Source organism: Stegodyphus dumicola, chromosome 6 (assembly GCF_044657685.1).
Source record: "Stegodyphus dumicola isolate Sdum_Otavi_A_Nest chromosome 6, ASM4465768v1".
NCBI lineage: Eukaryota > Metazoa > Arthropoda > Arachnida > Araneae > Eresidae > Stegodyphus > Stegodyphus dumicola.
Window position 1 is genome coordinate 127,642,941 of NC_140773.1, and position 14,434 is coordinate 127,657,374.

The following is a 14,434-nucleotide window of genomic DNA, read 5'->3' on the forward strand; positions in this document are numbered from 1 at the left end:
AGATCCCTGTGAAGCATCGGCAAACGTATGCAAACTAAAAGATTGTCCTTCTGTCAATGAAAGTAGTCTGGAAATCTTCACAGAGGATAACAATTCTTTGACCCACTTCAAGAATTTTCTTTTTATATCCTCAGGTAGCTCTGCATCCCAGCTCAATTTAGTTTCCCAGCTCTTTTGCAAGTATAACTTTGGAAGGAGAGTAAAAGGGCATGTGAAACCTATTGGGTCAAAAACTCTCTGTACAATTGATAGTACGTTTCGTCTTGTCACTGAGAGATCAGTCAAGTTGATATTAGGGATGTCACAAAACAAAGAATCTTCATATTTATCCCACAGAAGACCAAGTACCTTCAATGGTTCGCTCATTGTAGATTTTCCACTGTTCAGTTCTGTTTGCTCTCACCCTCTTAAGTCAAAGTTAGCACTTGCCATTAACTGCAATAAAGTATTCTGCTTCTTCATTCGAATCCACTGAAGTGACACAGTTGTCAACATAGAAGGAATTTTTCAATTTTGTAGCCACTTCCTTCAAAGAAGGTTCACATTGATCTAAATGAGAGTTGATTATCAAAACTAAATTTATTAAAAATGATTTATCAAAACTAAATTGGACTAAAGTAGTAAAGGAAACGGGAACTGAAAGGATAATCTGGAAATTTATTCCACCTACTGCAGCTTGGTGGGGTGGCTGGTGGGAGAGGTTGGTTCATACAGTAAAAGAATTGCTAAAACGTACTTTAGGTAAATCAGTGTTATCATATGAAGAACTTTATACTATTATTTGTGATTGTGAAATTATAATTAATTCTAGACCCTTAACTTATGTTTCTGAAGATCCGCAAGAATTTGTACCTCTGACACCCGCCATGTTTGTTATCGAGAACAGAAATTCCAATGTTGAAGATCTTGATGAATTAAATCCGTCAAGTCTTAATAAGAGATTAAAGTATAGAACTAAATTGTTAAATGATCTGAGACAACGATTTAGAAAAGAATACCTTACTCAACTGGTTCAAAAGCATAATGAAAAACGATCTCGGGGACCTGTAGTAGGAGAAATAGTACTGATGGGGGATGATAACAGAAAACGTTTATTTTGGCCTTTAGCCCGAATTACAGAATTGATCCCTGGACGTGATGGAAAGATTCGTACGGTTAAACTTAAGACCCGGCATGGAATAGTTATACGACCAATACAACGCATCTTTCCTCTGGAGAAACAGTCCAATGATAGAAACATAATTCCTGATAAGAAACTGGGTGCAGAGGAATCTAATTCTAGTGCTGGGTGTACGTTAAAAAAGGGAATTGCACCTGAGAAAATGGTGATGCAACAATATTCCTCCTCTGGACGACTTGTAAAAGCTCCAAAAAGACTTGATCTTTTAAATAATGTTTGTTATGAGTTTGAGACCCAACCTGAGTCTCAAGGAGGGGGAGGATGTTGTGAAATGAACTGAAGTAATAACCGGCGCGAGACGCTGCTGTTTGTGACGTCAGCCTGCGTGCTGAGTGTTTGGAATGTTTTGCTTGTAGACGAACAAAAGCTGATCTCGGAAGAGTGATACTGTTTTGATGGAAATAAAGAATGACTTATGAAGAATTTTTTGTTTTTATTCATAATGCACCCAGCCTCGGGTAGAGGCAGGCCCGCAACTGAACGAACTGTTTTGAATATATTTGATTTATATATTTTCTGTGTTCTTTGTAACACCGTTTCTTCGAATTCGGCGGAACACTGCCTATGGATAGTGTCGTTTGGGGATTGAAGAATAATTCCGTTTCTACTCGTATTAAATCTAATTTTTCTTTGTATTCTTCAACTTTCGCCCATTCACTTTCAAACGTATCATTTGAAGAAAATTCCCAATTTAATATTTGAGTATCAAATGCATTAAGTTCAACAGATAAACGTTCTAAAGTAACAAGTTTCGTTTTTATAAATTCTTCGTCAGGAATTTCCTTTTCTAATTCCTGCAAAATTGCATTAATTGTTCTCGTCAAAGACGTTCTGACAGGTTTTCGTTTCTCAATTAACGATTCCATTTCAATAAAAATAAATTCACTAAAGTCAAATATAATTAAATTCGATAAAACCAATAAAATTACCTTCCTTGACTTGTTTTACCGATCACTTCCGTCGTCACCAAAATTGTTCGAGATTTGCAAGAACTAACCGTTCCACTTTCTCCTAATAAACTTAAAATAAAATAACTTTACATATAAAATTCTACAGCGTCATATTTATTTTCATAATCTGTAGAACTGCAACAAACTACAACAAAAATCAGATGGTCGCCACACTTGCAGTGACAAACTATGAAAAGAAAATAACAAATGAGGCTGGGTTCTACAGTTATAGTTAGTGTTTTGACGCTTTTAATGATATCTTCAACATTAGTCTGCGCGTTTCTTCTATCACTCGATAATGATTGTGATTTTAAACTTTCTAGCTCAATCTGCTTCTCAATTTGAGCTAATTTAAGACGTTTGATCTCTAACAGATAGTGTTCATTAATTGTTTTAGGCGTTCTATCCGCGATCGATTTGACGATGCAACGAACAAATTCAACGTTCGTTTTGAAAACATCAGAATTTTCGATAATTTTTCTAATGTCAGCTATTTTAGCATTTTCTGGAACAGTCTGTCCAATTTGTTCCGCAATTACTATTAAATCACTTTTCTTTCAATTATTGAAGAAACTCATTTTAAAAACGAAACAGAAGTATCACTATCTTCAAAAGAGAAATAAAGCAATGTTTTCACAGTATCCAAGTATGAAGTATCCAAATATCGCGGTCAGAGCCCCCAGATTTTCTGTAGTGGGGGAGTTGAAGATGCTAAATAACAATTCCAACGTTTTCCACACCACAGAACATTTAATAAAGAAAATTAGAAGAAGGTACAGATTGAATTAAGTACAAGTGTCGTTTGATACAAACAAGGATTCTGTATAGCTTTTGCCAGTCTTATCACATAATCGATTAGTGCCTACTCGCAGGTGCTGATGTATTATACAGTCAATTTACCACCTTCGCGTGGAAAACTACAGTTCCTTATTCAACACCTTCACGTGTAGACATCTCACCACCTTCGCGTGGGATAGCAGAAGAAGGTCTCTGTTCGTCTGTCGTACTCCTCTTTCACCTCGCTCTCGCTGCTGGCGCATCGGTGAGGCCCTCTGGTGGTTGTGTCGCCCTTACAGATACTATATATATATATATATATATATATTCATATATGTGCGTAGAATAATATATATAATCTTTTTGGTACATCCGATTGCAAAAATGAAGAACTGTACAACTATACGTTATAGCAATTTTCTATACAATTTTATATTTCAACATTCTATTGCTAATCTCTTTTGCGTTAGGCGAGATACATTCCTTCATACATACGTATGTATGTACGGCACGAAGAAATCCCTTTTGAATTCATTTTAAATCCATTTTATAATTCGTTTTGGGGGAAAAAAGTTCTTTATTTTTTCTGTACGTATAGGCGTTATGCAAAACCTCATCCAAATGGCTACGAGAACGGTCGATTCTTTCGGATTTTACTGTTTAATTTAAATTCAGTTGCTTTACAACTCTTCGTTTTCCTTAAATTCCTTTTAAGAATCTTTAGATGATATCCTTTGAAATTCCTTACAACTCTTCTGCTTTCCATCTGAAGTATCATAATTCTTTTTCTGGTATATTTTCATCCTTAAATGTTCAGTACTGTGCCCAGATTGTTTCGAAGACAACTAATTTGGTTTACCATTCTAAAAAGTCCCAATGTCCTAAATTTCTGGAATATCTCAACAGCACTGCATGAATATATGATTAAACAGATATTCTAACATTAAAATTAGAAAACGTATTTTTTAGTGATATTCCTTACAAATTCTAGGACCACAGAGGCGGAGCGGTAAAGTCGCTGAACACTAGTAGTTCAGCTCGAGGTTCGAATTTCGCGAACAATCTGGCATTGTGGGCGTTTTCGGGTATTTTCTCATGTGTGATGTGTATTCAAGCCAGTTTAACTTAGGAAGTTCTCCATTTCGAGGCATTGTTGTAATCACAGAAACCAAACCTTTCAAAATCTACATCGCACACGTATAAAGCGATCGTAATATACTCTGATTCTTATTTTGGGGTGTAGTTAGTCCATAGTCCATATATTGCATTTGAAATTTTTTTACCGCCAGCTGCATGAAGGTTTTCATGCTCATGCTGTAATAGGCAATAGAAGAAATTTAAATATGTATTTATCCTTCTAAAAATTAAATATATGAGCTAGTGAATACCTCTAAGTTTAGCAAGACACTGTAGTAAAGTCCTCTTAGAAGACCTATTTCTGAATTTGAGGGAATAACTGGGGATTTATGAAAAAGAAACAATAGGTAGCAATATTAAATTTGAGAAAAAAAGGGAAGAAAACAGCTTGTGGTATGTTTTACTGGGAAAATGTTTTAAGTATTTATTCTGGAATAAATATTCACTCTTAACAGGAGCAGCGTATGAAAGAACCTATTCTTCCCTTGATCAGTGTCTTTTCATAAAGATATTTGTTAAAAATAATGTGTCAGAATTCCAGATTCAGTAGAAAAGTATATTTTAAGATAGAAAAATATTTTTCAGTACTATAACGAAAGGTTTAAATTCTTACAAGAAACTTAAAAGTTTAAAATTTACTTCAGTCATTTATTTTATATAAATCATTTACCCGTTACTAAGTTGCAAAATGTTAATGAAAATTGAAGCTTTCTTTCATAAATAATCCATTTAACATAAAGTAAATATTTAAACATTTATGTCATTATGTAAATAAGCTTATTAGGCTAAACTGTGTTGTAAGTTAAATTTTACAACAGCTTTCAAGATGAATAAAATTTATTTTAAATATGAAAGAGTAATGGCATGTATAATAAATTTTTAATTGCATTTAACTTATTAAATCCTTACACCTTGATACATGGAATAGAAAATATTTCTTAATATTAAGTTTATTTCGTTAAATAATAAATAAAATATAACGCATAATGTGTAAATTATCATTGTATAATTCTTAGAAAATAAAAAGTAAAAGGACTTACCTTTTAATCGATCTTCTTTCTTCTCCAAAGGCGTATACGGGAGTATTTTTCTTAATTACATCGATACACTGCACTACTTACAGAAAGAGAGAGGCTTCTAAGATAATAAGATATTTAATTTACATCACAGCACTAAACTAAAATATATATGTAACACAGAAGAATAGGATTACATGTTTCACTCAAACGTCAATCACGAGTTCTCAAAGTTCAACTAAAAAGTTCTGATTTAGTTTTTGCTGCGCGCATGCGCAAATCACGAGGTTGTCGGTGAGAGTTTCAACATACCCCCACCTTTAAATTTGCTGAAAAATCAAATTTAAAACTGTAACCTTTGAACAGGCTTTACCATTCGACCACATCTTGTAGTCATCGATGGAATCTTTTCGCTATTAAGATCTTGAGGCAAGTCATTACGAATATCAGGATCGCAGTAAGTATCTGTTTCATCAGAAGAGCTGCTTGCCACATTTCTAAATCTAGACTTTTCATCTGATGATGTTATCTCCAAAGGACACAAACGCTTGGTTGGTCGCAAGACTTCTCCAAGCTTAGTCTTGACCTTAACTAAACGCACATGCCCATCCCGAAATTTGAAAATCTCGGTTACTTTCGCCAATAACCAGTCTGTTCGTTTCTTATTATCATCGGACACTAAAACAAGATCTCCTATTTTCAGAGGTTGTGAAGCTTTTACATGTTCGTAATTTTGCCGTAACTGTCCGAGATATTCGATTCGAAATCTTTTACGTAGATCTTGTAAAAGTTTTTATCGATAAATAAGCCTTTTGTTTAAAGATTTCGCACCTATATTATCCAGATCAGGAACTCCAATTGGTCGAATCTCATGGAGAAACATGGAAGGTGTGATCGGAGATAAATCTTCAACATCTTCCGAGATATACGTCAATGGACGATTATTCATTATTGCTTCACAGTCACACAAAATTGTTATCATTTTTTTCATAATTCAGGATGATCGTCCTAAAACTTTGCGAAGGATTCTTTTCAGGACACCTATTAACCGCTCCCACCATCCTCCCCACCAGGGAGCTGATGGCGGAAGAAATTTCCACGTGATCCTCTGGATACTAGCTTATTCTAAGATTTTATCCCAATTTAAGCTTTTGAATAATCTATCACTTCCTTTGAAATTCGTTCCATTGTCGGAATAGATGGTGTGGGGTCTTCCACGTCTAGCAACGAAACGTCTTAGCGCTTGCAGAAAACTTTCAATTGATAGCGAGAAAATCAATTCCAAATGTACCTTGCGAAAAACAGCACAGGTAAAGTCACTATCCATGATTTTTGATTTCCCTTCAATATCAACGGTCCAGTCAAGTCAACACCTACAATCTCAAAGACTGCTGTTTCTCTTACTCGGTCTTCAGGGAGAGGAGCAATGGGTGTTTTCGAAGAACTAGTATCGAACCTCTGACATACAACACAGCTTCTTATGACTTTCTTCACACACTTTCGTGTTTTCAAAATCCAATATTGTTCTCGTAAAGCGGATATTAAAAATTGTACTCCTGCATGATTATTCATTCCATGTTTAGCTATAATTAATTTTACTACAATAGGATGATCTGAAGGAAGAATAATAGGAAATCGAAAATTTTCTGTATCATCTCCTCTCAGAATTCTGGTTTTAACCCTAAGGATTCCGTTAGAATCAATCATTGGTTGAAGTACACGTAATCTTTTGTCATCTAATCCAGAAAATGATTTACTCTGCACTAATCTCAAAAGAGTTAATTCGACTACTTTAATTTCTTCCGCTGTAATTGTTCGAAAAGTTCTTTCATTAGGACTTAGTCTGACATTTTTAACAAAACGGAAGATCCATGATGTTATCTTTAGAATGGTATTGTACGAAGAAATCTTATCAAAATTAACTTCAGTCATAGCATTCGAATTAACTGCAGAAATTATTGTCTTCTTTCTTTCAGCATTTATAATGTCAAAATTCGGTAGAATTTCAGAGGTAGGCCATTTTTCTGGATCATTTCTCAACCAATTGCGACCCTCCCACCATTTCGATTTGACTAAGGTTTCCGGACTGCATCCTCGGGAAGGGAGGTCCGCTGGATTTAGCGTTCCAGGAATATAATTCCAGTCGTTTGGATTACTTAGAGTACGGATTTCTTTCACTTTATTGTGAACGAAAACGGCCCAGTTTTCATTCTTTTTTATCCAAAATAATGCATCCACAGAATCACTCCAATAATAAATAGGCAAGCTTTCTAGTTTCAAATCTTCCTTAACACGATGTGCCAGTCTAGCACCAATCGTACAAGCTAACCCAAGTAAACCCAATCGAGTCAAAAAATCTTGTGTATTATTGACAATATATTCCTTTTGCTGACAGGCTGTTTCACAGAACTATCTTTAAAGTCACAGGACAAAGTGTCATTTGATAAATTCCATTTCAACCCCAGAACTGATACGGTTTTATCGGAGTCTTCATTGCAAGGATTTCCTTTTAAAGTTTCACCGCTAGGTTCATTGTAACACCACCCCCTTAAATCAAATTTAGTAGTCGACATAATTTCCTTCGACACATTAATAATAGTGTTTAGTTCTTCAATAGTATCAACGCTGGCCACACAATTGTCGACGTACATTGATTCACTTAATTTCTTAGCTACCTCTTGTTGATGTTCAGGAACATTCTCGAGATGATGATTCAGTGTGGCGGCGAGAAAAAAAGGACTGGCATTAACGCCAAACACAACGCGCTTATGTCGATATATTTTCAATTTTTCGGAATCTCCTTCTTCCCACCAGAGAAATTTAAGAAAGTCTCTATCTCGAGGACAGACACTTAGTTGCAAAAAGACCTTACGTATATCTGAGATAACCCCGTATTTACCTAGGCGAAATCTGTTTAAAATACTCGGTATTAATTCCAAATAATTTGGGCCCTTTTCTAAACAGTCATTTAAGGACACACCATTCCTTTCCTTCGCTGAGGCATCGAACACAGGCCTAATCTTTGTGGTTGAACTTTCCTTAATTACTGCCCTATGTGGTAGGTAATGACAATTTTTGGTTTTCTTATCTTCTACAGATTCTATTATACCTTCTTCAGCCTATTCATTAAAAATATTTTCATACTCTCTCAGACAGTTTTTTGACGCAGAATTTTAACCTTTTCTCTGCTAATAATCTGTTGTCAGGTAAAACCTCATGCCCTTCTAACCAAGGAAGAGAGACCTGATATCTACCCTCACTATCTCTCTTTAATGACTTACGAAAATATGTTTTAGCGATTTCATCAATCTCCTTTCTTGTGTGGGTTGTAGCAGGATCCGTTATTACTAATGAGTCAAGACACCATAAATCCGAAATTTTAGCATCTTTAACATGAAGTGACTATACAGTTTTCGTACTGTCAGAGAACCCACGCTTTTCAGTTTTCCCCATCATTGTCCATCCTAATCTAGTGTGTACGCATGATAACCCACATTTTAGTTGTCTAACATTCCCTGTTAGAAGCTTTCCTGCCACATCTGCACCTAAAAGAACATGAATTTATAAAGGTGATTTTTCATACATCAAATTCACAGATTTATTCTGCATGTCAGTTAAATAAATTCCATGTTTTCGCAGTTCAGTAAGATATGTATCTCTACGAATTTGAGGAATGTCAGTATATATTTTATCCTGATTCAAAACCTAAAAAGTACAGTGATAATCATCTTTAAGACTACTCAATCTAATTAAACATTTACTATGAGTTTCTTTCTTTTCAATTCCTCCGAACAAACCATGGATTAATTCTTCTTTACAACTTGTTTTATAATTCATTATACTAACTGCATACTTCGAAATGTAGGACCGCTGGGAACCAGTATCTTTTAAAATTCTCACATATTTTTCGATCCCATCCCCACGAAGTTTTACTACTAAAGTTTGCAAATTTACTAACTGCATGCAAGATTTATTTGTCAGAACACAGTCCTTTTTATTATTTTCATCCCCAATAATATCTGTAGAATTATTTCCGTGAGAGTTACACATTATTGACAAATGAGCTTTACCGCATATGGAACATTTAAGTTTGGTCTTGCACAAGCGGGAGATATGGTACCGGTTCAAGCATTTAAAACATAATCCGTCTCTAAGCAATTTTTGCTTTTTTTCATCTAAGGTTAAACGACTCGCATTCCGACATCCAGAACTTTCATGATCTGAATCGCAAAATATACATTTCGAATGTTTATAATTTTGATTCTCATTTGTAAACAGCAACTGCGAGGCAGACGATACATCTGGTACCCGTTTATCATGCCCAGTTGACAGCTTGCTTTCGCGTTTTGATTGTCGGGGGGGAGAAGAAATTGACGCCGCTTCTTTCGACTGCAAGGCTGTGTTTTCCTGTGCAATTAATTGCTGAGAAAGAAATTCCACTAGGTGATTCAAATCGTAATTTGATTTTCGAAATGTTTTATTATATTCCAAAACCAAATCTGCGGGCAATGTTTTAAGCAAAATAGATGTTAATAAAGCTCCATATTTTTCTGCGGTCATATTTAATGATTCAAGACATCGAATATGTTTTTGTATGTAATTGAATAACTTACGGAAATTTTGAATGTCATTAGAATCCTTTAGAGGTCTTATTTTCAGTAATTTATCTATATGGGCGTTTATCAGTACATCTTTACTTCCAAATCTTTCTGTGAGGAGTTTAACTGAAGTTTCGTAATTTTCTTCGGTTAAATCGAAACCGTCAATGGTGTTATAAGCAGTACCTCCCAAAAAGGATTTCAAATAATTAAATTTGCTTATAGCGTCAAGCGTTTTATTTTGGTGTATGGCTGATGAAAAAGTGTTCCAAAATATCAGCCATTGGCAGCTATCGCCATAAAACTTCGGAATCGTAAGTTTAGGAAGCTTGACATTATGACTTTCGGTTTTAACGTTTTCTATACTTTCACTTAACTGTTCAGTGCTTCTTAACACACTAAATTTTTGTTGTTCTATATTAATTTCTTTCAATTTTTGTTAGCTTTGTATTTAAATGTAGTTATTCTTTCACGATATTCGTCAACACAGTTTAATTTCTGGTCTAGATCCTTTACGTCTATTAATTTTTCTATATCGGCATCTATTTGTTTTAACTCGTTCGATTTTTCATTTAAGAGTTCTAAGGAAATTTCTAGTTTCTCTGCATTCACTTCTGATTTTGATAATTCAGTTTTGATTCGGCCAATTAATTTTGTAACGGCAGCTCTTATGTGGCCGCGTTTCCTTTTCAATGTATCGATGAATTCCGTCATTGTTTAATATATATTCAATAATTCAACAAGTATCAACAATTCGCCTTCATTCGCGGCACGGGAGGCCAAAAAATGTATAATTCTTAGAAAATAAAAGGTAAAAGGACTTACCTTTTAATCGATCTTCTTTCTTCTCCAAAGGCGTATCCGGGAGTATTTTTCTTAATTACATCGATACACTGTACTACTCACAGAAAGAGAGAGGCTTCTAAGATAATAAGGTATTTAATTTACATCACAGCACTAAACTAAAAAATATATGTAACACAGAAGAATAGGATTACATTTTTCACTCAAACGTCCATCACGAGTTCTAGTAAAAAGTTCTGATTTAGTTTTTGCTGCGCGCATGCGCAAATCACGTGGTTGTCGGTGAGAGTTTCAACAATCATTGTATGCTTGCATGTACTGCTTATTTTCGTTCTTCCTAATAATACCGCATTATGATGTCTAGATGTTTACAAGCAGAAAAAAATATTTATGATTGAGAATTACATATATTACTAGAGGATTCATGCAAGTGTGCACCATGTTTCATCGACTCATATTTATGAAAACACACGATAAAGGAGGGATAAAAAATCGTTTTCACATTCAATAATATATTTATATAAAATTGTATCTTAAAAATGATATATCTTACCAATATAGAAGCTTTTTTAATTTAATTTTGTTATGCTTTTGTATATTTTTGCATGTGGAATTGGTATCAAAAGTTTTCTACCGGAAATAGAACTTAATTTCGTAAATAATCACTGACCAAAAAATCATTAAGATAGATGAGCTTGGTCTTTGCGCATAATTCCTTGCTTGGCCATTTCAGTCGTAAACGATATTTCTCCAAAGTATTTTTGCGGACCTTTCTACTTTTGTGGACACTATAAGCACTTTCTATAAATATCAATGGCTGTCGTTTTATAATTAGTTGACAGTTTCAATAAGCACCTACTATTTCTTACTTCTCATGTATATCAGTAACTCCATCAATGAGTCTTTAACTCATCAAGAATTATATTTCAGATGTAATTCAGAAGATATCCATATAGCGTTCACTAAGCGTACACGTTCAAGTTAGGCAAGAAACAGTATAGAAGAGATATCAGTTGCAATAAGATTCAATTGTTTTTATGACAGGCTGTGCGCATGTGAAACCCGAATATTAATATTAAACTGTCAATCATTTAAAAAAGCAAACATCATTAATAAAGAAAGATCATGAACATATTAATACATTCTACGAGTGCTATCCACAAAGTAACTTACGTTTCGCTGCTGCGCGGCGAGAGTTAGTGCTAATATCCCTATCTTGGTGTCGCAGTGTCTACTTAATCCACACGCATTCCGGCTGTAATCGAAGGCACACATTGTCTCTGCTTTGTTCATTGTGAATGTTTAAAGTATTTGCGGCAATAGAAAATCCCACCAGTTGTGAAATGCGATGAGTGATTAGACTTTTGTTTGCTAAAGTCTAATCACTCATCGCAAATTGAAATTTAATTATTACAAATGAAGCACCTACTATTAATTATTACACCGTTTAGAGCTCCCGATAAGTTGAAATTTATCGGGAGCTTTAAACGGTGTATGGAAATGACGTAATAGTAGCCGTAGTGAAACAATGGTGCATCATGTTTAAAAATGGCCGCTCAAATTTTCACAAGGAAGCACGAAGTGGCCCGCGGAGCATTGTTAATGCTGAACTCGTAGAGAAAATCGATGAAAAGATTCACGAAATCCACCACTTCACAATGTCCAAGCTCTCATTAGAGTTTCCTCAAATTTCACGAACTTTGGGGTTGTGACGCAAGATCTAGGCTATCACAAGTTTTGTGCCAGAACTCTTGGAAAAAGACCACAAAAAGCAGCGCATGGCAGCAACTTTGGCATTTCTCGAGGCGTACCACGAAGAGTAAATCAGTTTTTGATAGTGTCGTAACAGGAGGCGAGACATGGTGTAATAGAATATGGTGCAATTAACAAACATGACGCTTGAATAACATGGAGACTTGCCTGCACACTTGGGTACATTTCATTGGGACTTTGCATAATTTCGTCGCTTGTGAGACACTTGTGTGTGCCTGGCTTGCAACACAGTGCTTCGACGATGACTAGGAACTGAATGCAGGCTTCTGTGTAGTGGTTGAAGTCTCAGCAGCAACATTCTATGACGATAGCATTAACAAACTCGTGTACCATTATGATAAATGTCTTAAATTTATACGAAAATTATGTAGAAAAATAGCTGAATAATGTGCCTTTCAAATGTAAGTAATAAAAAATGTGTACTCTCATTTGTTTTTTTAATTCTAAAACGTAAGTTACTTTCTGAATAGCCTACGCAGAATGCGCGAGTCCATTTTTGCATAACTGACTTTCCATATTTTTCAGTTTCATTTAACTATAATTGAGTTAAATGCTCATTTTATGTTAAGTCTGTGATTATTGTTGTGATTGTCTTCAGTCCAAAATTTTATAAAATTATGTAACTTCATATGAAAAGAAATTTTGAAGTTTTTGGTGAGGTTATTTAACTCTCCTAATTTTCTTTTATATTAAAATCGTTTCATCAGTATATTAATTATTATTTTTTCCTTAACCTTTTCACGACCCTAAAAAATACTTTACTTCATTTCACTTCGAATCCAACAGAATCCCAAAGGTCAAGACTCACATATTATTTGCAGTCTCTCAGCGGCTTTGCTTAGCTTTATTTTTCTCCACGGGCAGAGAATCTGGCTGACTTAGGGATGGTACTTAGCGGCCTGTTTAAGCCCTGCCACTAATTCTTGTTTCTTTTACACATCCGGAGACATGTCGCTTGGGAGCTATATTTGTTGGAAAGTATAGTGAAGGGGTGAAGTTAGCCTTGCAGCTAAAGGTATTATATTTTAACTGCTCAGCCGTTAAGCTTAATGAGGCAAGAAAGGATCTGGGATCATGTCTTTCCTTCTGGCTTCAAATAGAGTTCTATCCAGTAATTAATCATTATACCAGAGGTAATTAATTTTTTTAACCCTCCGAGCGTTACGAGTTTAGCCCTGAAATTTCAGAGTTCCTCAAAATGTCATGACTAAGTGGTATTTTCTTTATTTTAATTAAAACACAACTCTCTCATTTTGTACCTTGATTCTTTTTCTTCCAATATACATCCAAACCGAAATCAAATACATTAAAAACTAGCAGAAATTTTTATTTGTAATGAATATAGAAGGCAGCCTTCTATACGTAATTTTTTTGGCGTAACGCTGAGAGAGAATCTAAAGGTGTATGTAGTAAAATACACCACGCCCGAAGGGGAGAATCAATACTTGAGTAAAATCAGTAAATAAGTATTTGGAAGGCATAACTGATGGTAAGAATAGTTACCATCAGTTGAGAATAGCAATCTTATGGCCGAGAATAGCAATCTTATGGCAATAATAGATAAGTAATCTTTGGCGATGTATGAGCAAGAGAAAAGTAACCTTCATATATAAAAGCAGCAGTCGAAATGAATGATTAGCTAAGTAACTGAGGCATTAAAATTGGTCACTGGTCAGAGCACTATTATGGCTGAGGTAAACTTGAAGTACGAATTTACATTTAAAAATAATAATTTTATCCTGTAACTTGTAAATAACTGTAAATTTTAAAGTGAGAGTTAAGTCCTAGGTCTTTTAAAACCCAATGATTTATGTTTTAGGGTGAACTGAATAAACAAATAATGATTTCAATACAGTAAATGAATTTAGCACCACATGATTGGCGAAAGCCAATGAGGAGATGATGATATAATTTATGCTGTTGAAGGAGTTCCGCGAATTAATTTTTACACAATTAAGAATATAACAAAGTCCTAAAGCTTTGCAAGAAAAAGGCCCTTCCTTTGTAAGTAATTTAAAATTAAATTTGAAAACTTGTAATAATAAATAGGGAAGAAAGGAATAACCCATGTCCTTTACATTGGCTTAAAACGGAGCTGCCGCTTCCAGACTTCTCAAAATTTCACAATTGTTCGAAGTAGACATATATAAAAAACTGTTCAGAGTACTGTTATAAGGCTAATGTACATCATTTCAAAAT